Source organism: Musca autumnalis, unplaced genomic scaffold, assembly GCF_047663935.1.
Source record: "Musca autumnalis isolate F117 unplaced genomic scaffold, ASM4766393v1 scaffold_5, whole genome shotgun sequence".
Taxonomy (NCBI): Eukaryota; Metazoa; Arthropoda; class Insecta; order Diptera; family Muscidae; genus Musca; species Musca autumnalis.
In genome coordinates this window covers 84,429,679-84,439,621 of record NW_027412088.1, presented here as the reverse complement: position 1 = coordinate 84,439,621, position 9,943 = coordinate 84,429,679, and positions in this window count along the sequence as shown.

The window sequence follows — 9,943 nt, the reverse complement described above, 5'->3', positions numbered from 1 at the left end:
AACGGTGTAAAGTAGGTTCTCGTAGGTGATCAAACAACGAAGATATCACAATAGTCGCAAATAAAATCCAAATTTTCATTTTTGCGATTTTAATTATAATGACGAATATCACAATTTTGGCTGGGGACTTTCCAAAAGCAAAGCCTGACTATGAACATAGAAGATTCCATAGAAGATTATTTTGGTTCAGTTCGCCTTAAGTCATTTGATATAAAAGCCAGATAGGTGATAACTTTCGTATCTCCATAAAAGAAATGTTTTCGAGTGAAAAGATTATGCACATAGGTAGTGGTGTAGGGTATCACATAGTCGGCCCCGTACCGACTATAGCCTTTTCTCACTTGTTTCCTTCTAAATTCTACCTGTAAATATGAAAAATGCTAGTGGATAACGCCATGATATCCAACGTTCCTCTGCATAAATCAATTCTCTACTAATCCCATTATCCATCCATAAATTAATCAATAAAATTTGGAAAATTGAAGCCGTGATTTTGAACTGTTGTGAAGTAGGAAACAGAGGAAATGTCCTCAACATTCCATGTAAACAAAAAAAAATAAATGTTAAGATATTTCTAAGACTTTCTGATAATATAATCTTTCTTCACTGAATTACATAACATTCACTGTAGTTGTGAGTTATTTGATAAATGATGCACCCAAAAATATATGCGATTATTAATATATCCACTGTTTTGAACATATTATTATATTGTCAAAAAAGTTCTGAAAACAAGGGTAAATTGGCCAAGAAGTCTTACGTCATTTTAATTAAAAATAGTAATGCAAATTTTTTCATCGGTAATATATGTCTAAAATTGCTAAATAAGAAATTTTCGCTAACATGAACTTTCAAAATTTTTGTCATGTGGCCCATACTTTGCACATCGTGAAATTTCTACCAGACTTAGATGACGTTCCAATATGGACTCAATAGGTCCACTTTTTCGGGTACCTCCCTCACAAAAGTTCGGAAGATTCAGTTTAGGACCTGCTCTCGAATCGCTTTGATTTTGTTGCAACAACTTGTACTCACCGCCCCCCATACGACGATACAAGTTTCGTCGTGGGCAAGTCATACTTCCTGAGCAAATAGCCTGAAAAGTAAAAAACCCCTATGAAACCGGGTTTAGTAGAGTTAAATAATGTAGTTCCTAGTTCCTTGTACTAGTTCAAAAACGTATAAGTAACATCAAGAAAAGTAACGTGTCATATTAAGTTTACACAGTTTGTTTAAAGAAAAAATGTGGGCCATCGGAACGGTGAAGTAAACCAGATATTTCCATATAGTTCCTTTGGCACAACTCTAGTGTTTAGTGGTTGGAGCGCTAGATAACGCTTCAACGGATCTGCAGACTCGGTTCAAAATTTGGCATTCATAATATTTTGTCCAGTTCGAAGTATTGTATAAGTTCGAAGATAAGCCATATCGGTCCACACCTTCAGGTACCTCCCCCACAAAAGTTCAAAAATGTTCGGAAAAATTGTGCGCACTATAACTCTTGAAGGGAGTGACCGATTTGGTCCATACTTTACACATCCTAATACATCTGCCATATGTGTATCAGGTTTGAATATGGACTATATTTGTCCACTCATTCGGGTACCTCGCACACAAAATTATGGATAAATTCACTTTAAGACCTACTATCGAATCACTTTCTGTTGAAGCAACTTGCATTCGCTGCCTCAATTACGACGGTAAATGCTTTTTCAGGGGCTAGTCCACACTTCTTGAGAAAACAGCGAAAAAAGGTGTCCAAACGTAGTTTCGGTTCAGAGATTGCCAACAACTTCCTGTACTTCCCTCCAATATTTAAAAAATGTCACTAAAATTGTATGCACAATATCCCTTGAACGGGGCAACCAAATTTATCCAAACGTTGGATCTTATAATATTTTGTCCAAATTTAGTTTAACTTCTAAAATGGCCTATATCGATCTTCTCTTTATGTTACCTCCCCCACAAAAGTTCAACAATTGTGTCGATCTGTCCGTAGATGAAATTTTTAATTCACATAGGCTGAGGGTATATCTCTGTCGGCAAAGCCGACTGATACTTTTTTACTTGTTTCCATGCCGTTTTCCATATTAACTACAGCTTTTTTATACAAATGGACATTTTTGAGTATATGAGTTATATAAGATTTATGGAAAAACAAGTAAGAACGGCGTTAAGTTCGGCCGGGCCGAACTTGTTATACCCTCCACCACAAGTTGTATTGAAGTAAAATGGAATAATTAGTTTCCTTTCGTGTATGAAGAAGACAATACTAAATTTCAGCAATTTCGGTAAAACAATGTGAGGCACCATTCTATGTGGGATATTTCATAACGTCGATCTATACCGACAAATTTCTGACGGAAAGTTTTTAGGCTCAAAGAAGACTGATAATACTCTTCTGGAATATTTTATAACTCTTGGAAGACGAAATAACGAATTTCAGCCATTTCGGTTGGATATTGACGTCACAATCTTCAGTATTACGAAAATCCGGGGGTACCGTTCTATGGGGGATATATAGAAACGTGGACCTATACCGACGAATTTTAGTCAGAAATGGGACAATATAAAAGCGAGGACCTGTTCAGACATATTTTTGGCGAACAGTTGTATATCACATTGAAGACTAAATACCAAATTTCAGCCATTTTGGTGGAATATTGAAGACACAACCTTCAAAATACGAAAAATCGGAAGGTTCTTTTCCATGGGGGCTATATGAAGGCGTGGACCTATACCGACAAATTTAAAGGGGAAGTTTGAGTACCCCCAACGAAGTCTAAATACCAAATTTCAGCCATTTCGGTGGAATATTGAGGCCACAACGTTCAAAATACCGAAAATCGGGAGGTACCGTTCTATGGGGGCTATATGAAGGCATGGACCGATACCGACAAAGTTCTGGGGGAAAGTTTTATACCACCAACGTAGACTAAGTACCAAATTTCAGCCATTTCGATGTGATAATGAAGCTAAAACCTTCAAAATACCGAAAATCGGGAAGTAACGTTCTATTGGGGCTATATGAAGGTGTGGACCGATACCGACAAAATTCTGGGGGAAAGTTTTATAGCCTTAAAGAGGACTACGTACCAAATTTCACACATTTTGGTAGGATAATGAAACTAAAACCTTAAAAATACCGAAAATCGGGAGGTACCGTTACATGGGGGCTATATGAAGGTGTGGACCGATACCGACAAAATTCTGAGGAAAAGTTTGGTACCCCTAAAGAAGACTAAGTACCAAATTTCAGCCATTTTGGTAGGATAATGAAGCTAAATCCTTAAAAATACCGAAAATCCGGAGGTACCTTTCTATGGGGGCTATATGAAGGTGTGGACTGATACCGACAAAATTCTAGGGGAAAGTTTTATAGCCCTAAAGAAGACTACGTACCAAATTTTAGCCATTTTGGTAGGATAATGAAGCTAAAACCTTCAAAATACCGAAAATCGGGAGGTACCGTTATATGGGGGCTATAGGAAGGTGTGGACCGAGACCGAAAAAATTCTGGGGAAAAGTTTGGTACCCCTAAAGAAGACTACGTACCAAATGTCAGCCATTTTGGTAGGATAATGAAGCTAAAACCTTAAAAATACCGAAAATCTGGAGGTACCGTTCTATGGGGGCTATATCAAAAAGTGGACCGATATATCCCATTTTCAATACCAAGCATCCTGCAAGTAATAAAACCTTCTGTATCAAATTTTGACTCTCTATCTTTAAAATTGCGAGCTGTATCTTGATTTCAACAGACAGACAGACGGACGGACGGACGGACTGACGGACATGGTCAAATCGACATAGAATTTTATGCTGATCAATAATATATATACTTTGTAGGGTCTCCGACGAATATTTCGATGTGTTACAAACGGAATGACAAATTTAATTATACCCTCCATATGGTGGAGGGTATAACAAGGAGTATTTTTTTTTAATTCTGACAAAATTTAAATTTTTTTTTAAAAAATTTTTGAAAATAATTTCGATTTTTTGTATTTATACCCTCAGCCTTTAGGCTAGAAGGGGTATATACACATGTGCCTCATCGAAATAACGGTTTGGACCCCATGTTTGTATGTTTGTACGAAATCAGTTTCAGATACTTTGGAGCAGATTTAGCCATGTCCGTCCGTTTGTCTGTGTGGCTGGCTGGTGCGCACGATAACTCTCGAAAGGATCAACCGATTCGAACCAAATTTTGGGTATCGTAATATTTTGTCCAAACTTAGTTTAAGTTCGAAGATGGGCCATATCGGTCCACTCTTCGGATATATCCCCCACGAAAGTTCGAAATTTTTGTGTTCAATGGTGAGAATGATAACTCATAGACATAGATCGGGTTGGAGTATGGACTATATCGGTCTACTCCTTCGGGTACCTCCCACACAAAATTCGGATAAAGTGAAGTTTAAGAGGTCCTAACAGATCGTTTTGAATTTTTTTCAGTAAGTTGTCCTTTTGGTGTTGCTGGGTGATTTAACCTCTTTCGAAACTCACTTCGTTGGAGTACCCCCTGCCCTTTGACTTTGATAGACTGGCTAGTTAGATATCCTCAAGGCCCACCACAAGTTGAGTGTCATCCTCTTTATCCTCTCTGTGAAAGACTTTCCATCTCTTCACCTTTGGAGGTTTGTTTACCAAATATCTCGAGCATGGCCTCCGTCCATTCTCCTTGACGTATACCGCCGCTTTGTTCAGCAGAAGTATTTCGTTCTTCCTCACCAGCATCAATTTGCTTCTTCATACGGAGTTGTTATACCGATGACTAACTCCCTGAGAGCGGTCGGTTTCGCATGCGGGACCAAGTGGTGGATTAAGAGATCCCTCTTAAGGTCACTGATGACGATTTTTATTGGTCCTCGTCCTTGAAATATGTGTTACAATATTATGTCGTTGACAATTCATTCGATGACCACTTGATGATTTTTGGGTAGCCTTCGGGACCCTCTACTGGTGTCGACCAACGCATAGCATCGCTCTTTTTTGTAGTGTCTTTTGGCTTCCTTGGCATAATAAATGTCGGATTCGCACCGGTCTCCGGGTGCCATTTGCTCTTTTGGAATTTCTTAGAATTCTTTTCTGAGTCTCCGGTCATTCTGCGGTCGGCCACACCCTCTTTATGCCTGAGCTCAATTCATTATTCTTTATAAAGGTAACTTTGGGAAGTCTCCTTTGCGTGGTTCACGACGATGTTACTCGTGACATTTGAAGGTGGGAAACTCTTTTTCTTCTGCTGCTCAGGAGATCGTTTCCTTTTCGCCGTTTCCGAGGAAGCGAAAAGAATGTTGTTGACATCCATTGGAGCATACCGCTGTTCTCTATTTGGCCGCGCCTGATTAATATTAAACTTCGTCGACGTTGAGCACCTGACGACTGCATCTTTCTCGTTATAAGTTTCGTGATACTCTCGCTTACTTCATCTACTATCTTGTGGACATCTTTTTATTGCGGGTTTCCACAACGTTGCTGTTTATATTGCTGTTGCTGTCAGATTGGGAGTCTGGGTCGCTCCCAGTTTCTGATGGTTGGGTCAAGTTAAATCTCTCCCTAAGCTTCTCTGTCTCCCTCTCCCTTTTTCTATAAGGTTGTGTACTTGTAGTAAAACCTTCAACCACAAATGTCAAGACACCCACATATTTGGGATATGCTTGCCCACTACAATCGCTTGATGGCGACGAGTTGTGACTCGTAGGCAGATCACTAGTCCGCGGAGGTACTGGGTTATTTAGGCCCTGCAACGTAACTTTTATTTAATTTTTCCTTCTTTCGTCTGTTTTTTTAAATGGTTTTATTTAGCTCACCCCGTTTGTTTTAATTATTATTTATTATTATTTATTCTTGGGTCAAATTTAGTAATTCAAATTTCACCCTCTTCCTGTCAACCGATTAATCTGAAATTTTGTATACACTTTGGATTTTGGTATACAATTATGTTTATTCATTATCATTATAAATTCAAGATGGCCGCCGCTACAAAATGACGGATAACGTAGGTTTTATCAATCCCATCAATATGGGTATCAAATGAAAGGGCTCAACAAGCAGAATACAATATACTATAAACAATTGAAATCCAAGATGGCGGCCGCTACAAAATGCCGGATAACGTAGGTTTTATCAATCCCATCAATATGGGTATCAAATGAAAAGGCTCAACAAGCAGAATACAATATACTATAAAAAATTGAAATCCAAGATGGCGGCCGCTACAAAATGGCGGATAACGTAGGTTTTATCAATCCCATCAATATGGGTATCAAATGAAAGTACTCAACCAGTAGAATACAATGTACTATATAAAATTAAAATCCAAGATGGCGGCCTCTACAAAATGGCGGATAGATAACTTAGGTTTTATCAATCCCATCAACATGGGTATCAAATGAAAGGTCTCTACAAGTAGAATACAATTTACTATGCAAAATTGAAATCTAAGATGGCCGCCGCTACCAAATGGCTGATAACAATTTTTTATCAATCCCACCAATATGGATATCAAATAAAAGGGCTTGACAAAAAGAATACAGTGCACTATACAACCTCAATATTTAAGATGGGCGCAGCCACTAAATGGCGTATAATTAAGATTTAAATTTAGAAATTGAATCTGTAATTTATGTATCTGATTAATCCAGCCTGAATCCGCCACCCAAGTCAAGATTTTTTATCGTGTTGAGGACTGTGTGGCGTTAGGGTGGCTAAAAATGATACGTCGTTAGCGGTACACCACCCAAGTTAAGGTGAAAGGTTAAAACGCGCCGAGAACTGTATGGCATTAGGGTGGATAAAAATTATATGTCGTTAGCGTTTTCCCTTCAAGACTCAGGCGCATCTTGTTGTACATAGCCTTGCCCCTTTATTGGACCTCTGGGCTGGTCGACCGTTTAAATGTCCATTACTCGTGGGAACAAAATGGTAAAAAATACAAACACAAATAAAACAGAAACTGCAACACAACGTAAACGAAGGCTTCAAAAAGCGAAAGAAAAGTATAAAGCAAAACGAGCTAAAGAAAGTGAAGGTGATAGAAATAGTCAATTACAGAAACGACGGGAACAATTAGCATCAAAAACACCTGAGCAATATGAGGCCAGGTTAAAAAAGCAACGTCAGCGATATACACAAATGACGGCGTCAGAAACGCCTGAAGAATATGAAGCCAGGTTAACAAAGCAACGTGAGCGATACACACAGATGATAGCGTCAGAAACGCCTGAAGAATATGAAGCCAGGTTAACAAAACAACTGGAGCGATGCACACAGATGTTTGTTGCCTTAAATACTATTATGGGCTTCTACAATACATAAAATGCAGGCCAGCACTGTGGATCACGCAGTCGTATCCTTAGGTGCGAATCTGTTTGAAGAAGGTCAAGCCTACGTGGCTCTTAGTAGAGTAAGATCTTTGCAGGGACTACGTATAGAAGAGTTGGACTGCAATAAACTAACGGGCAAGAAAACTTGCAATAATGAAGCACTAAATGAATTAAACAGAATGCGAAATAAAAACTAAAAACTAGAAAATAGGTAAAAAAAACTTTTTAAGTTAAACGGTTTTATGTTAAGCATACATTGCAATGTTTAAGATAAATGTACTAAAAACCAAAAATAATAAAATAGATACAGTCGTGGGAATTATAAACATATGCATAGACTAGACTAAAATAAAACCGTGGGGCACGTCAATTGCCTACAATCGTTGATTAAAATGTTTGTTTTGTAATGTTACACTATAATTAGGCAGTTGTTCAACCGACAACGATGGACGTGTGATAAGTAGGGCTAGAATGTGGAAACAAGCTAGCAAGCTCGATTATAAGCGAGTTTTAGGGTTTCATAGTGGTGAGCGAGTAGTACTTTGTCGATTAAAGACAAACTACGAGCAGTGAAACGATTCCTCTCCAGCCAGCAGTGTGAATGTCCAACGATAAACTAGTTAAAACATCTCTTTTATTTACATGGAGTGTATAACTATTGGAATTTCCATGAGCAAGAAAATAGTAAGTAATTTCCTCACCGTCTGCGGGCCAACTGCCTAACGACGAATTAAACGATTCTTCTATCGCCCATTAAGTCGATAATTTGTAGACAATTGACGTGCCCCACGGTTTTATTTTAGTCTAGTCTATGCATATGTTTATAATTCCCACGACTGTATCTATTTTATTATTTTTTTGGTTTTTAGTATATTTATCTTAAACATTGCAATGTAAGCTTAACATAAAACCGTTTAACTTAAAAAGTTTTTTTTACCTATTTTTATTTTTGTTTTAGGGTAACACCCCCAAATCCTCTTCGCCGTTTCCGAGAAAGTGGAGGGGGTATTGTTGACATCTTTTGGAGTATCCCGCTTTTCTCTATTTAGTCGCGCCTGATTCTCTTCAAACTTCGTCGTTGTAAGCTTTGTGATACTCTCGCTTACTTCATCTACTGTCTCCCAGTCCCAGTCTCTGATGGTTGGGTGAAATTAAATCTCTCCCTAACATTCCTTAGCATCTCCTCCCGTTTTCAATTAGCTTGTGTGCTTGCAGCAGTACCTTGCACCATAGATGTCGAGACACCTACATCTGTGGAATATGTTTGATCATGATCGCTTGATGAGGAGGAGGTGTGACACGCAAGCAGATCACTTGTCCCCGCCGATTATTTAAGCCCTGAACTGTAACTTTTTTAATTTTTCCTTTTTAAATATTTGTTTCCAGAGATAGGTGCTCGTACCACTTTACTACAGACTGCTAATGTCACAAAGTGATTTCTATCGTTGAGTACAGTGTTGTACGATCCCCCACTTCCCCTATCCTACTTATGCCAAATAAATAGGTCAATTTATTCAATGATAGTATTTATTTAAATCTTAGTTCTTAAATATTAGCTGCCTACATTGGCCTTTGACCTATTTCCATTTGCCACAATACGGTACTGTCACCCAAATACCATTGTAAAAGTAGCCATCCCGGAGAAAGTCATTGCCAAAAATATTGCCTATCATCCTCTATGAAAAATGTTTCTTTTGCATTTTCCCATCATTGGTATGTTGGCAGCCGCTGCAGCAAAACTCTATTGGCCACCCAGATCACCTCTATTTAAATATCTTCTTTTTTGAACAAATGCACAGCTGCTAGCATAGGGGCTGGAACCCAGGCATTAATTCTTCATGGTCAAGTTAATGGTAGTAGACATTAGTAACCTATTCCCTGTGGTGTGTTTTTGTGTCTTTGGTCTTCCAAAGAAATCGCTGATGAATTTTTGGTTTGGTTTGGCACAGCCACAAAAACGAACAACAAACGATTTGGTGAAGTGGAAACACGCACTTTACTGTTTGTTGATTACATGGAAAATGATGCCATAATCGTCATCATCATCATCAGCAACATTATCCACACAGTAGGCTCATCCTCTCTAGGTAAGCCATGGGGAAGACTAACTGGATATAAAGATGGCATTTGTTTCGGGTTTGTATACACTTCTCTACCTCCAAGAGTCAGTTGGCTAGTGGAAATGATGTCCAATTGCTGTTTGCCAATCCACTCTCTTCTGAAATAAACAAATATTTAATGTCTTTCTTGTCTGCGTCTTTTCTTTATAATTTTAAACAAGTTGCAATTATAGAATTATTTCACTCCACATAAGGCAAGAAATTGCCAAAGACAAAGAAGAAGAAAAAACAGAAACATAACATCAACTCGTTGTTGCACGCATGCGTATGACTGACATACAGACTGCAGCGTACAGCTATGAATGTCACTCTGATTGCTACAAAGCCTCAGCAAGAGATCTCAACATGGTATAACATCTTAACATGGCTTGTCGTGGAAATGGTCAAGTGGATGTTGGGTAGTATTTTGTGTTTACACAATTTGCTCTACACCTCGCTGCTGCTAATATGTGAACAGTGGATAGCTTCGATAAAACGCTTATCGGCATCATAATC